We start from the raw sequence: 15,384 nt of genomic DNA on the forward strand, positions 1-15,384 counted from the left end.
AAAGGAATCATCTTGTGCGTTACCATGCCATAATCACCCAGTTCTCTGAAGGTTTTTAAATTCATGAAGTTCTTTAGACTCAAAATAAAAACATGGCACTTATAGGAATTCTTGTTTTAACTCAGATTTAAGATAACAAATATAATATGAAAAACATTCCCCATGGATAGCCCCACATAATTCAACTAAGGAAGACTACATAGGAATAGTGTCTGAAGTAAAAATACAATCAGTGATGAATGGAGAATAAAGGTATGCAAGAACAGTTTATTTCCATACAAGTGAGCTGATAATTAAAGTGATTTATTCAGGTAACTGTGTTGACTCATTTATCTATGCAAAAGGGTCATGCTGATGGATTACACATTTCTATTTCAATCCCAGCATAAAATATGATGTAATTATACAGAAATAAATTTACCCAGTATTTTGACAGTATTTGCAAGAAATAAATACTCAGTGGGACTAAATTTCTAATGCTGCTTTCTGTAGAATAAAAGTGCACAAGCTATTTCTAGAACTAAACATTTTTGCAAGACTATCCCTATAGGATATCTTTAGTAACAATATACTATTAATTTACAGGCATTAAGTTAAATAAACACTTTTAAGGGGAATAGCTATATTAAAACAACACAAAAGAAACAATAAAAATTGTATAGGTCACATTTTATACTTTATGCCACTTTGAATACAACAGGAAAACTGACTTTTCTTTACATATGGAAATGATTTTAAATTCCTATAATTTTTCTTCCAATTCAAAAAGAAATATTCTTTTGTTTTGGAATCATATGCATGGATAAGGTAAAAATTTAGATGCTGGTGTGGCTCTTCTAATTCTACAGTTCATATGAAATACAATTATAAAGCAGCTCTTTCCCCCCCATGCTTCAAGAGCAAGAAAGCAGCTTTCCTATAGGAGCAATTATCATTTAAAATAAGAAGGAGCACAACTTTGACAGATAACCCAAACTCCTCATCTCTCCTCTGGTAACAATAAGAAAGATTCCACTTCTTTTCATGGTACCCCTGTTCCTACGTGGTTCCCACAGTGGCTCAGGCTAGAAATCAATGAGCTCCCCTTGACTTCCTCATTTCCCTCTCCACCACATGCACAAAGTTGCCAAATCCCATCCACTCCCTTTCCACCACCATTCCATCTCCCAATTGTTTTTTTTAATTTTTATTGTTATGTTAATCACCATACACTACATCATTAGTTTTTGATGTAGTGTTCCATGATTCATTGTTTGTGCATAACACCCAGTGCTCCATGCAGAACGTGCCCTCTTTAATACCCATCACCAGGCTAACCCATCCTCCCACCCCCCTCCCCTCTAGAACGCTCAGTTTGTTTTTCAGAGTCCATCGTCTCTCATGGTTTGTGTGGGGGCCATATATAGCTTCACTCAAATGATTTCCCCCCCTTCATTCTTCCCCTCCTGCTATCTTCTTCTTTTTCTTTTAATTCCTATTACCCCTAATTTGGATCCGGCCTTCGACAAGAGAGCAACAAAGGTGAGATGATTGTCTTGATGTTCAGATGGCCGCATATTTTGTAGTTTTCATTGTTCTATGCAGTGCCTCTTGAAGTTTATAGTTAATAATTTATAGGGTACCTGGTATAATATTTTAAAATGTGTATTATACTATGTGGGCAAGGAAGGAATTTTCAAAGATAATTTTACCTATATTAGGTTTTTCACTTTCGTTGTTTTAGAATTTAATACTTGGTTAAGAGATAACTTCACTGGACTTATATTTACTGGCTTTTTAAAGCCTGAATAATATTCCTCTGTGTGTGTGTGTGTGTGTGTGTATCACATTTTCTTTATCCATTCATCCAATGATAAGCATTTAGGTTGTTTTTTATCTTGGCTATTGTGAACAATGTTATAATGAACTTGGGAATGTAGATCTCTCTCCAAGATACTGATTTCATTTCCTTTGAATAAATACCTGCCCTCCTCCTCTTGTTCTCCGTGTCTTCCTTCCCAGTCTTCAAGGCTCATTTCATTAGCACTTATATCTTTCTTGTTCATTATCACATTCCATCTCAAATGTCATATTTGTCATTTTAGATTGTAAACTTTTAAAATCAGGGAATAGAGTGTTAGAGAATCAAATTGAAAACAAATCATGACAGAGGCAATGAAAAGAGAAAGATGTCTTTTTTTTTTTTTTTGACGTCTTTAAGGACACATGATCTAGCTGAACAGACACAGACATGGGGATAAATGACAAAGTTGGGTTTCATAGGTGGTTTGTTTCCTCTCTTTTTCTGTTTTGGCACCTTTTGTCATGAGGAACATAAGTATACCCTTAGAATCTTTTTCTAATATATAGTGCTATAGGCTGCCATTACCAATTAGTCAAAATTGGCACTTAAAATGAAACCCTGTCCACTCAAGAGCTATAATTAAAGACAGATTGCCGCAGTGGAGTTATTAAGTCATTGAGAGAACAGGAAAAAAAGACCAATTATAATGTGAGAAGAATCTGAGGTGACCTCAGAGAGAGGTCAATGGATCAAGGTGTGAAATATGGGTAGGAGTTTGACAAGTGAAGATTTGGAAGAAGGGAGGATGGACCAGAGGGGGCATCACTGGATAGTGTGAGAAATGAGGTAGAAAGGAAGACTCGTGTACTGTGACACCAGGCTGAGGAGAGTTTCAACGCATGGGCAACATGAAACCATCCCAGGTTTTGAAGAGAGAAGCAGTAATAACCAGGCCTTGTTTAACAAACACTTATTGCCTATCTGCTCTGGCCTACGTGCTTAGATTTCAGAAATAATCAAAACCAGGCCTTTTCTTTCCACAGGATAGAAGACAGAAGAGAAATCCTGTGGATATAGAAGTTTTTTAAAGTTTTTTTTTTTCTTAAGATTTTTTTAAAAATTTATTTATTTGACAGATTGATAGTGAGAGCAGGAACACAAGCAGGGGGAGTGGGAGAGGGAGAAGCAGGCTCCCCACTGAGCAGGGAGCCCGATGCAGGACTCGATCCCAGGACCCTGAGATCATGACCTGAGCCGAAGGCAGACGCTTAACGACTGAGCCACCCAGGCGCCCCTTTTTAAAGGTTTTATAACAGTCAAGTTTAAGTCACAAGGGCCGGATCTGGTCAGTGGTAATGGAAATAAAAAGTGAATTTGAGAGATATCGAGGAGATTCAATCAACTAAATTTGTCATCTGACAAGATGTGGGAGAAAGGGCAATGGATGGATGAGTCACACAGAAGTCTGAGCTGAGCCTCTGGGAGAATGGTGGTGCCAGCAGTGTGAGAGGAGAAGCAAGCTCCAAGCCACCACAGGGAAAACTTCCAGGGAGACCTCCAACTCTCTAAAAGAAGGATGCCAAGAACTTAAGAAGATCTAGAGAGTCATCTCTCCTCAGGCTCACTGAAGTGGTTCCCAGAAGAAAACTGGTAGGCTAATTATAGGGAGATACTAGAAATACATTTTTTTTATTGTAAAGTATCTTTCTAAAAATGTTTATTAAGTCCCCAAATGTTAACATGTATTAGGAAAGAGATATTTGAAGTGCTAGGTACATATACAGCTCTAAAACAAGCTTTGTCATTTTAAACATTTTTTTTTTCAAATTTAACACTTATTTAGTGACTATTATGGGAACTTCAAATAGATCCTTCTTCTCCCCAAACTGTCATGCTCCACACTTAGTTGCTCTGTTTAAACTACTTTATTGAGGTACGACTGATGTGTAAAAAGCTATACATACATAATATACAATTGGATGAGTTTGGGGATAAGATACATCTGTGTAACCATCACTGTCATCAAGGCTGCCAACATATCCAGCACCTCCCAGAGTTTCCTCCCACCTCCTTTAGTTTTATTATCATTTGTTTGTTTGTGGTCAGAATACTTACTAAGAGATCTACCCTCTTAGAGAATTTTAAATATATGACACGGTATTGTTAGCCAGAGGCATTGTGCTCTACAGCAGATCTCCAGAATGTATTCATCCTGCGTAAGTGAAACTTTGTACCCTTTGACCATTATCACCTCATTTTCCCCTCTCCCTTGCCCCTGGCAATCACCATTCTCTGCTTCTATAAGTTTGACTATTTTAGATTCTACATGTAAGTGAGATCATACAGTATTTGTCTTTCTATGTTTGGCTTATTTCACTTAGCATAATGTTCTTCAGGTCTATTCATGTTGTCACAAATGGAAGATTTTCCTTCTTTTTTTTTTTTTTTAAAACATGGAATGTTATTCTATTGTATACATACAATAAATTTTCCTTTATCCATTCATCCATCAATGGGCATTTGGGTCATTTCCATATCTTGGCTATTATGAATACTACAATACACATGGGAATGCAGGTATCCCTTCGCAATCTTGACTTAAATTCCTTTGCACAAATCTCCAGAAGTGTGATTGCTGGGTCATGTGGAATCACAAAAGACCCCAAATAACCAACACAACCTTGAGAAAGAACAAATCTGGAGGCATGACACTTTCTACAGTGATCAAAATAGTATAGTACTGGCAAAAAAACAGATATATAAACCAATGGAACAAAATAAAAGGCCCAGAAAGAAACCCATACATCAGAGAAGAAACCCAATGTCAACTAATCTTCTGTAAAGGCACCAAGAACAGAAAGTGGGGAAAGGATAGCCACTTTAGTACATGGTGTTGTTAAAACTGGATATCCACACGCAAAAGAATGAAATTAACCCTTATCTTACACCATATGTGAAAATCAGCTCAAAATGGATTAAAGACTTAATTACAAGATCTGAAGCTGTAAAACTCCCAGAAAAAAACATGGAAAAAAGCTCCTCAATATTGGTCTTGGCAATGAGTTTTTGGATATGACACCAAAGCACAGGCAACAAAACCAGAAATAGACCAGTGGGACTACATTAAATTAAAAAGCTTCTGCGGACAGGGCGCCTGGGTGGCTCAGATAGTTAAGCGTCTGCCTTGGGCTCAGGTCGTGATCCCAGAGTCCTGGGATCAAGTCCCGCATCGGGCTCCCTGCTAGGCGGGGAGCCTGCTTCTCTCCCTCTGCCTCTGCCTCTCTCTCTCTCTCTGACTTTCATGAATAAATAAATTAAAAAAAATTTAAAAAAAAAAAAAGCTTCTGCGGAGCAAAAGAAGCAATCAGCAAAATGAAGATAACCTATGGAATGGGAAAAATATTTATAAACCATATGCCCAATAAGGGATTAATATCCAGAGTACATGAGGAACTCATACAACTCGATAGCAAAAAAACCCACACAAACTAGTTTGATTAAGAATTGGGCAAAGACCTGAATAGACGTTTCTCCAAAGAAAACATACAAATGGCCAACAAATATATGAAATGGCGCTCAACATCACTATCAGGAAAAGCTAATCAAAACCACAATGAGATTTCACATCATGCCTTTAGGATGGCTATTATTAAAAAAAATAAAAGATAACAAATGCTGGTGAGAATATGGAGAAATGGAATCCTTGTACACCTTTGGTGGGAATGTAAAATAAATGCCTAGCTCAGAGTCTGAAATTCAGGTTTCTAGCCACAGGTAGAGGATTAGGGAGGTTTCTGTGACAACAGTCAAAGTTTTGGGACTGATAAGGCCAAAAGTAGATGCAATATTTGAAGTTGTACATTTTGAGTAAAAGTCAGAACTTTATCAGGTCACTTATGGGAAAGTCAGAAAAAGAATGTGGAAGAGAGGGTCTCTGAGAATTTGAAAGGAAGCATTTGGAGGGATTATGTCCAGAGCACCCCCGTCTTCTACTCCACCCAGCCACTATCTTTGCAGAAGCCCTTCCTCCATCTTCCTGGCTCGCCTGAAGCCAGGCAGTTACCATCAATGATAATGTCAAATTTCCCAACCCTTCTTTCCCTCATTTAAACAGATTAGTGGTTCTCAACCTTGAAGGCTTTGGCTGGGCACCTGGAAACTATTTCCAGGCAGCAGTATTTTCTCTTACAGGTCCTAGATGATTTCAATATGCAGCCTAACCTGGCCCATTGTGCTAATTATAAAAGCAAGTCTTTGAGAAGGCTTATCTACAAAGAATTTCCAGACTTCTAAAATGTACATCATGAAACACTTGCAAAATACATGGGGGAATCAATCTGAGGGTCCCTCTTACTTGGAGCTCTGCTGCTTAGGAGGCCTTTTTACCCAGGTAAGAAAGCTTCCACCAGAAGATATAATGGTGCTGATGGATTGAAACTTGAGAGTGCCACTTTGATTTTTTGAGATTTTCATTAGAGGCAAAAAAATGGGGTTACTCTGACAGCTGGGGTGGTTGATCATCATCATCAATAGGAAGTGGAGATATTGTAGCAGTGTACAAGGAGGGAGAAGAATGTCTGTATTCTAGGAGATTTTCTTGAATGCTCCTAGAACTGCCATGCACAGTGGATGGCAGATTGGCTCGGTTTTTCAGTATGTATTTCATACACTCAGGCCATGCTCCGTGCAGCTCTAACTTTCTCTCAACAAAATCCACTTAAAGTTAGAACTTCATGAAAGCTTTTACATTTTCAACTTTGCAAATTTAACAACCTTGTCAAGGATATCAAGAGGCATCATTGAGGATTTCTACTTAGTCATTACCATTTTCTACTTAGTCATCTCTCCTAGTTTCTATGACATTGAAGATATTTGCACAGTGGAAATCTCCGTCATATGGAAATCAAAAATTTTAAAAACTGAATTCTCAAAAACAGAACTCAAAAGCCCCTGAGGTATTCTCAGTTCAGTGAAGCTCCCTGATTCACTTACCATGGCAACATTATGATTAGTTGGAGGTCAGTGGATTAAATGATTTTAGAAATCGAAACCACACAATGGGGAAATCCATGGCAACCAATGGACATGCCCTACCAGGCATGTCAGTCACAGTGTCTGACTAATCCACAGCCCACCTTGAAAGAGCAGCTTATGCTTGATGGGAACTTAATTTCCTTGCCTCTTGTTCCTAGCCGATTAGATCTGTAGCTGGTTCTCTTAGCTAAGGGCAGACAATGCCAGGCTAGTCAATGATAGGTTGTAACATAGGAGTTATTAAGCAAAGGTTGTTTGTACCAAGTTTGAAGAGAAGAGAAAGTTAAAAGTGGCTGCTAAAACGCAAGGGTCATGACAGAGTGACTGGAGAGGCCATGATAACCCGTGTATAATTCCACACCAAGAAGGTGGTGCTATAACTAAGCAGAAGTACAGGGCAGAAAAAGTACATACAGTAGAAAGTGGAATGCCACCTTGTAGCAGGACATATAAACAGACCAACTAACCAAAGTCAAGTATGACAATGGCTGGGCAGGAGAGTGAATATCACATGATGTGATGAGCACTGGGGGTTATACGCAACTGAAAAATTATTGAACGCTACTCCTGAAACTAACGATGGATTCTATGTTGGCTAATCAAATTTAAATAATATTTTTTTAAAAAGGGGAGTGAGTATCTATGAGTTACTACTGTTGAAGTCCTGGAGTGGCTCTGGGACTTAAGGGCCAGCTGCTCCGGGCTCTGTGCTCTTGTATGGCTATGGTCTCCTTGGCTTTGCACGAGACAGGTGAAAGAAGCCCTTGGCTCTTACAGCACAATAGATCAAGAAAAGAGAAGAGCGGGGCAGCTGGGTGGCTCAGTCATTAAGCGTCTGCCTTCGGCTCTGGTCATGGTCCCGGGGTCCTGGGATGGAGCCCTGCATCGGGCTCCCTGCTCGGTGGGGAGCCTGCTTCTCCCTCTCCCACTCTCCCTGCTTGTGTTCCTTCTCTCGTTTTGCCTCTCTCTGTCAAATAAATAAATAAAATCTTTAAAAAAAAAAAGAAAAAGAAAAGAGAAGAGCAACAAGAACGAGCACAGAAATAAGAAAGCAGTCAGGTAGCATGGGAAATCCATGAACACTCAGAATGCAGTAATACAGGAGGAAGTGAGCTGCACAGAGAGGCTGCAGATAGATAGAAATCGCCCCATGCCTCAATTTCTTCCTTCCCCATACTGTGCAGTGTTAACTGATTTGAACTGATGCCCCTGAGATGCTAGCTCTCCACCCACGGGCCAAATAAGGTCAATGCTCTGCAATTACAAAGTGAGGATAACGTCATGTTTTTATTAATATTTGCAGCAAGAACTGGGGGGAAAGTCTTATGGTTAAGGTAATCATATAATTTATCATCGAAACCGAGAGTCAAAGGGAGTGCTTTTAATAATTATAGGCAAAACCAGGCATTAAGAAAACTGTCTCAGAGAAAGAACGGTGCATGTTATAGTACTTAACAAGTTAGCCATGGGTTAACTAGAAAGATACACTAAGCTTCTTTCTGCTGATCATCTGGTCACATCAAAGCTTTACGACAGTTCGTTTTAGAACTGAACTACAACCCTGGGTTGAATTCTGGAATTTTGATTTTGCAACAGTCCAATTCAAACGAAATGGGCCTATAAATACTCAGGCCCACAAAATGGCAATATTTAACCACTATTGAAAACAGTACAAAACTCAGTACTCCCGGAATGTCTTTTCTGGGACTCCCACAACACTGATTACTCACCCTTGACCTGTCTGCTAAATTGACTTCTGTGGAGCATCACTTCATTATTGCAGATAACTTTTTCCACCCATACATACAGCATATAAAATAACTTAAGCCAAAGGAAAGCAAATAAAATTCTCTTTTCTCAATCTTTATATACATGGACCACTCCTTTTTGGAATCAGATCCTGTAACCAGCCTTTCTGTTAACCAGATGCAGACTTTGATGATGAGGGACGGGTGTGAGGTCTACTATTTAACTTGAGCCCCAGATACTTATCCCCTCTGCACCTTTGTTTTCTCTTTAACATGGAGCAGTATATACCTTACAAAGGACTGTTTCAATGATGGGATAAAATATGTAAAAGTGCTTTGTTAAGTGTAAGAAATTATTTAACTGTAAGTAGTTATTTGGGGGCAGGAGGTGAGGAGAACTATTATAAAACGAGGGAAGATTACAGGAGTGAAAACACAAAGACCTGTACACAGGCCTAATTATACTATTAACTCTGCTCTGAGGCAGAGGAAAAGGTTTTGGGCCTCTAGGGGCCTCATTTTCTTCTTTAAAAAAAGAACCTTGTGAAAATGAAAGGAAATAATGTAATTTACAGTGTTTGTCAAGAATCAAGTGATTTACAAAAGCAAAGCAGGGTTCTTCCTGCTTTTTAAAAATTATAATATATATTGTGTATGTACTACTGCTTAGTGTTAACTGATGGCTAATCAGCGATTACAAAGTATATCATGCTTAAGGGCGCCTGGATGGCTCAGTTGGTTAAGCATCTGCCTTCAGCTCAGGTGATGATCCCAGGGTCCTGGGATCGAGTCCCACAGTGGGCTCCGTGCTCAGCAGGGAGCCTGCTTCTCCCTCTGCCCCTCCATCACTCATGTTTTTTTTCTCTCTCTCTCAAATAAATAATAAAATGTTAAAAAAAAAGTACATCAGGCTTAGGGTGACTCTTCTGCTTTCAGTGCTATTACTGGATGACCGTTATCGTTATTATTTCATCGAAATATTTGTCAAACCTGAGAGCATGGTAGATTTTATTTGTGTTAACTCTTCTGAACTTTCGTCTTTTGGTGAGTTCCCAAGCATACTCTTTCCTCCCCAAAGAAAATCAAGCTGCATTAAAGTGTGGAGCTACCAGCAAAAAAACCAGCTCCGAGAAGAAAAGATTTGTCAGAAAAAGGTATCATGGGATGCCTGGGTGGCTCACTCGGTTAAGCGTCTGCCTTCGGCTCAGGTCATGATCCCAGGGTCCTGGATTCATGCCCCACCTCAGGCTCCTTGCTCAGCCTGATCATCTCCTTCTCTCTCTCCCTCTGTCTGACAAATAAATAAAATAAAATTTAAAAATCCTTTAAAAAAAAGAAAAAGGCATCAATAAACAAATTGTTTAGTGATTTTATCTTCCTTGCCATGAATACTTTTGTCAATAAATGTTTTAATAAATTAGACCAGCTCTATGATTTCCAGAATTTGAGCAATGTGCACAGGAAAACTTTTTGTTTCAGAGGACTTGAATTTCTGAGATTCCAGCAAACTGAGAGACAGCAGCTTGTGTAACAGATGTTATGCTTGATGCTAAACATTTGAGAAAATACTTGCAGTGTTTCTATCTGTTCATATCTATAAAACTGGTAGTGCAGGGATCCATTGCCTCATAGCTTTTATGGGATGAATAAAACTTCCTATAGACTTAGAAGCATATCTCTACTTCTTTTGGGACCATCCTACAGTTTTTACTTTTTTTTCTGTGGCTCACAAGCATTTTTTATTTGGGTTTCTTTTTGAGAACTCTATTATTTCTCTCGAAGTTAACTCCAGAAAACACCAAAAAACCAGAGTGATATTTTAGTATTTCTATCAGGTATCAATTTTGTGGGAATAGCCTATCAATCCTTATAGTAAAATTATATAGGAGTCTTTCCAAAGAATAATAAAAACCTCTAGGCAACATGAACTCTACTTTCTTTATTTCAAAACTTAGTTTTCTTGGGAGAAAAGCATGGAGATGGTACTTTTTCTGAATGGGAAATTAACAAATTTTAGTAATTAATCTTCAACCACACACTCCCCCAAACGCCCAAAGTTGGTCTCACCCTCATTCAGCATTTCCCTCCCTCACTCATCCCCTCCCTCCCCGCCCCTCTTCCCTCACCTACTATTTATTTAATCCCCTGCTGGATGCCCAGAGCAGAATTAATGTTATGGAGAACACAGATGTTTGATTATAGTCTTTGCTTTCAAAGATTACCATCGAAACAGTTTTGCATGTAAAGTTTAAATGCCACCATGGAAAAACAAGACAAGGTGTTTCATGGCAATAAATGAGAAGTCCTCTCCTCCTCCAACCTACTACTTTTCCTTGGGTTTGAGGCATCATTATGGAATGCCTAGCCATCTAAGCTAGAAAACCTGCACTTATTACTCCTGGACCTGCAGGGGACAATCATGAAATCCTATCACCTCTTAAAAATGTTTCTTTGGTCAACCTTTTCCACCACTCCAGTCCATGTTTTATCTACTGCACAGGCCAACCTCCATAACTTCCCTTCTGCTCTCAGACTCTAGTTTCTTCTGTTCATGGAGTCATTTAAAATGATTCTTATGGAACATTTTTAATGGTATGGGCAAATGCTTAGGAAAAAGCTGTGAGGGGGAAAGTATGACAAAAAACATGCATACAGAATGATATTAATTAGGTTAAATATATCTATGCATTGAGAAAGATCCAGGAAGGAAATATGACATGTTAATTGGGGTTATTCCTGTGGAAAATGATATGAAAGGCAATTTTACTTTCTTCCTGCTTTTCAAAAGTTTTCAAATTTTCCTACAAATGTATAGTATTATTGATCTAATAATTCAAAGACTTAGAAATAATACTGATTTCTGCTCTTTCTACCCTTTGATAACGGAATGGAGTTCTATAAACTTGCTTTGATTTAATAAATGCCTTCACATGAGGTAAAGCACATCTATGTGCCACTCCCATTTACAGTTAAGATGAAACTCATGTATATTTTATCACTTTTAAACAATCTCATGGCTGCAGGTGCCCCAGTGTGGTTGAAGCAGGATCTCCTACGCTCAGCTGTGCAAATAGCAAGGCGTTCCTCACAGGTAAGACCAAAGCACAAACATGGAACTTCAGTGGATTCTGGCACAAAGGGGCCCTCAGTGATTACTGTGATTTTATTTCATTATTTTCCCTCTTTGCATACGCTGGCAGAAGAAGTTATTAAGAGTTTTCAAGCAACAAAATAAATAATGCAGTACTGGATTATAATGCAAAGTTTAAAATAAATATCCACGATTCCATACTTATATAAACAAATGATTTGAATAAATAATTGAATAAAGAAATAAATGGGGAGGGGCACCTGGGTGGCTCAGTGGATTAAGCATCTGCCTTTGGCTCAGGTCATGATCCTTGGGTCCTGGGATCAACTCCTGCCTCCAGCTCCCTGCTCAGCAGGGAGTCTGCTTCTCCCTCTCCCCCTGCCCCTCCCCCAACTTGTGCTCTCTCTCTCTCTCTCTCTCCTAAATAAACAAAATCTTAAAAAAAAAAGACAGAAAGAAATGGGGAGAATAGACAAATCTGTGGTGCAAAAGAATTCAAAATAATTTACGTAGATACTGCTCCTCAAGGAGTTTGAGCATAACACCCCAGCTCTTAAATGTGGGCTGCATAGAGTGGCTTCCAAAGAGGAGAAGAAGGAGATACCTGATGCACACTACCTCAGCCAGGGGATCAAGGTTAAAATTAATGCAGAGAAGTCATGCTGACAGCATGTTCCCTTGTAGTCTGTGATGAGAATGGCACTTTACCTCTGTGGTCTTCCCAAAACATATAACCTCTGCCTAACCATGAGGAAGACACCAGACAAACCCAAACTGAAGGATATTCTATAAAATATCTGACCAGTACAACTCAAAACTATCAAGGTCATCAAAAACGGGGGAAGTCTGAAAAATGGTCACAGCCATGAGGAGCCTAAGGATACATGAAAATATTATAAGTGAAATGTGGTATCCTGGATGAGATCCTGGAACAGGAAATGGACCCTCAGTGAAAACTAAGGGTCTGAATAAAGTTTAGACTTTAGTTAATATTAATGTATCAAAACCAGTTCATCTGCTAGGACAAATGTACCATAGTAATTAATGTAATAAGTAAGCATCAGGGGAAATCAAGGGTGAGATATATGGGAATCATCTTCATAACTTTTCTGTACATCTAAAAATACTCTAAAGTGAAAAGTTTTAAAAAGTTTTTATACAGCTAATTCTTTTGTGTAAATAACCCCAAGATAGTCCTTGGTAGGGGGCAACTATTCTAATTTGGTTTTTGCTTAGTAAGTATAATGATATACTTCCCAGAAGGCATTAGTGATAAATTAATCTAACCTGCCTCACCATCCCTTTTCCTTCCCACATTTCACAGAGAAAACAGAATGATGGCGTAAAGGATACAGTTATATATTAATTATGTTTAATCAAAGTAATTTTGTAGTATGACTGTTAATTCCAAATTTCCTGCTCACTTTCAAAGGGAACGAGAGCAGATTCTAGTCAGATTTTTTTTTTCCTTTTAATTTCCATCATCCAATAGCTTAGGTTCTTACCTTACAAAATTAGGATAAAAATAGCACCTACCTGATAGAGTTGTTGTGAAAATTAAATAAAATAATATGTGTGAAACAGTATCTTGTGCTAAAAATGTAATATTTAGACCCTGCCTTTGTACTCTTAAGAAGACAGTCTGATTACAGATAAGGACATAAACTAAATGGTATGAAAGATAGATTGTATCTAGTTGAGATCTTAAGACACATTCACAAAGGAAGCAAAGTCTGAGCAGTTGCAGGAAATCATTTGTCAGGGATAAATATGGACATTTCTCAATTTTCACAGATTTTCAGAATCCTTCATCCATGAATAAAAATGCTCTGATCTGAGCATGATTTTGTGATGAAAATGTATTTGCAATTATTCTTACAGTGGGTGAGAAGGCTATGAGCAGAGGTATGAATAATAAGAAAGACAAGAAATCAAAAATACATTTCTATTTCCTTTTGCAATATGCTTTTACACTTGTTTGTGAGATTTCAAATTCTGAAATGTTACCACAGGACTGTTAATTTTATTTACTTGGCACATAGTCTGTCATAGAGAAAGGTATTTTATGAGGGTTTTCCATACATAAATAAAATCTATTGGATTAATAAACATTAAAGCAGGATCCGCTATAAATAGTAAATCCTAGAAATCAAGAGTTGACTGTAGCAGTGAAGTAAATGCAATGAAAATAAATGCTTAGTTTGAATTATTCAATTAACTGATATTCTTTAAGTGTTCCAAAGACATTGCTAGAACAAAGTGAGTAACAGCTTAGGTGTCCTCAGTACTAATTGCAAAAAAGACATCTTCTAAACTGCCGAAACTTGAGTGATACCATATGAGTAGATAATGATGCTGGCTGTCACTTTGATTTTTTAAAACTTCCTCAGAGCTTAGCACTAAGTTGAAAATCCAAAATGGTCAAATGTCTCTCAGTAATAGGTATCTAGTGTAGGGAAACTTTGATTTATTACAGAAATATATACTATTCCCCTTGGCAAGCAGTTGTGAGTGTGTGTGTGTGTGCATGTATGTTTTCTGAAATGACTCTGCTTCTAATAAAAATTTTAACAAGTGTTTTTTGGTGTAAGTATTCCCTGAGCCTACCCAGGGACACAGATAACTTCCTGCCTGGGCAGTGGATAGCCCTCTCTGTGGTGGCTGGACAACAGTGATCACAATGCTACATGTATTGATTACCTTCCAAGCAGGGGTTTCCACTTTTCTCTTCCTAATAGCCCTCAATTTCCTCTTGGTAATCACTATGGTTGTGGGAAACTAACTTGCTCTTCATCTTGAGGGTGGAGAATGTCACTAAGATTAGGCTAATCCAACACCCTGACTAAATGACTGGTTCAGGGTTAGGAATGTGACCGAAGCTCTTCCAATCAGGGGAAGTCTTTGGTCCTGGTTGAGAATGATGGAATAGGCTCAATCATTCCACCTGGATGAGAATGAGAAAACATGTAGCTGATTGTGGGAGTGTTGGCAGCCGTGTTGGGCTCATGAGAGGAATTAGCCTGGGATGAAGCCAATAATGGGGAAGGCTAGGTGGATAGATAGAAATACACTAAATTCTCATGACTTGATTAAACCACTGAATTAACCTCTAGATTTTCTAGTTATATGAGCCAATAAATTCCCTTTAAAATTGTAGTCTATTTGAGTTGTGCTTTTTGTTACTTGCAACCAAAGTATTTCAACTGATGACATAGCTATAACACTGATGCAGCACGAACATTGTCTCATTTATTGTGCACAAAAACCGAAGGAATAATTACTCTTATTACCCTAGTAACACAAGCATGGAAACTGAGGATTAGAGAGGATGAATTACTTGCTTCAGCTAGAAAGTGCTAGAAGTAGGATTCAAACTTGATCAATACCAAAAGCCCATGCCCTCAGACACTACACAAATATTTCCTCCATATTAAAAAAAAAAAAATTCAGAAAGTGAACAAGACATCTGAAACTACATGGCAATTTTAACTGCTCAGACCCTAATTATATGTTTCCTTAACTAAAATTTCACGTCAAAAGGAAAGGGTGGGTTGTGGTTAAAGAAAAAGTACTTTAATTTCTTTTTTAAGATTTTATTTATTTGAGAGAGAGTGAGAGTGAGTGAGCACAAGTGGGGTGAGGGGCAGAGGGAGAAGCAGGGTCCATGCTGAGCAGGGAGCCCGACATGGGACTCAATCCCAGCACCCTGGGATCATGACCTGAGCCGA

General features: G+C 38.4%; 1 protein-coding gene across 12 annotated transcripts in view; it reads right to left on the reverse strand.

Moving 5' to 3' along the window:
- MCTP1 (multiple C2 and transmembrane domain containing 1) overlaps window positions 1-15,384 on the reverse strand; it is a 512,471-nt gene that overhangs the window by 286,905 nt on the left and 210,182 nt on the right. The window lies entirely within an intron of this gene.

The sequence above is a fragment of the Mirounga angustirostris genome, unplaced genomic scaffold, assembly GCF_029215605.1.
Source record: "Mirounga angustirostris isolate CCGP_5_RB_7025 unplaced genomic scaffold, mMirAng1.0.hap1 SCAF_7, whole genome shotgun sequence".
NCBI lineage: Eukaryota > Metazoa > Chordata > Mammalia > Carnivora > Phocidae > Mirounga > Mirounga angustirostris.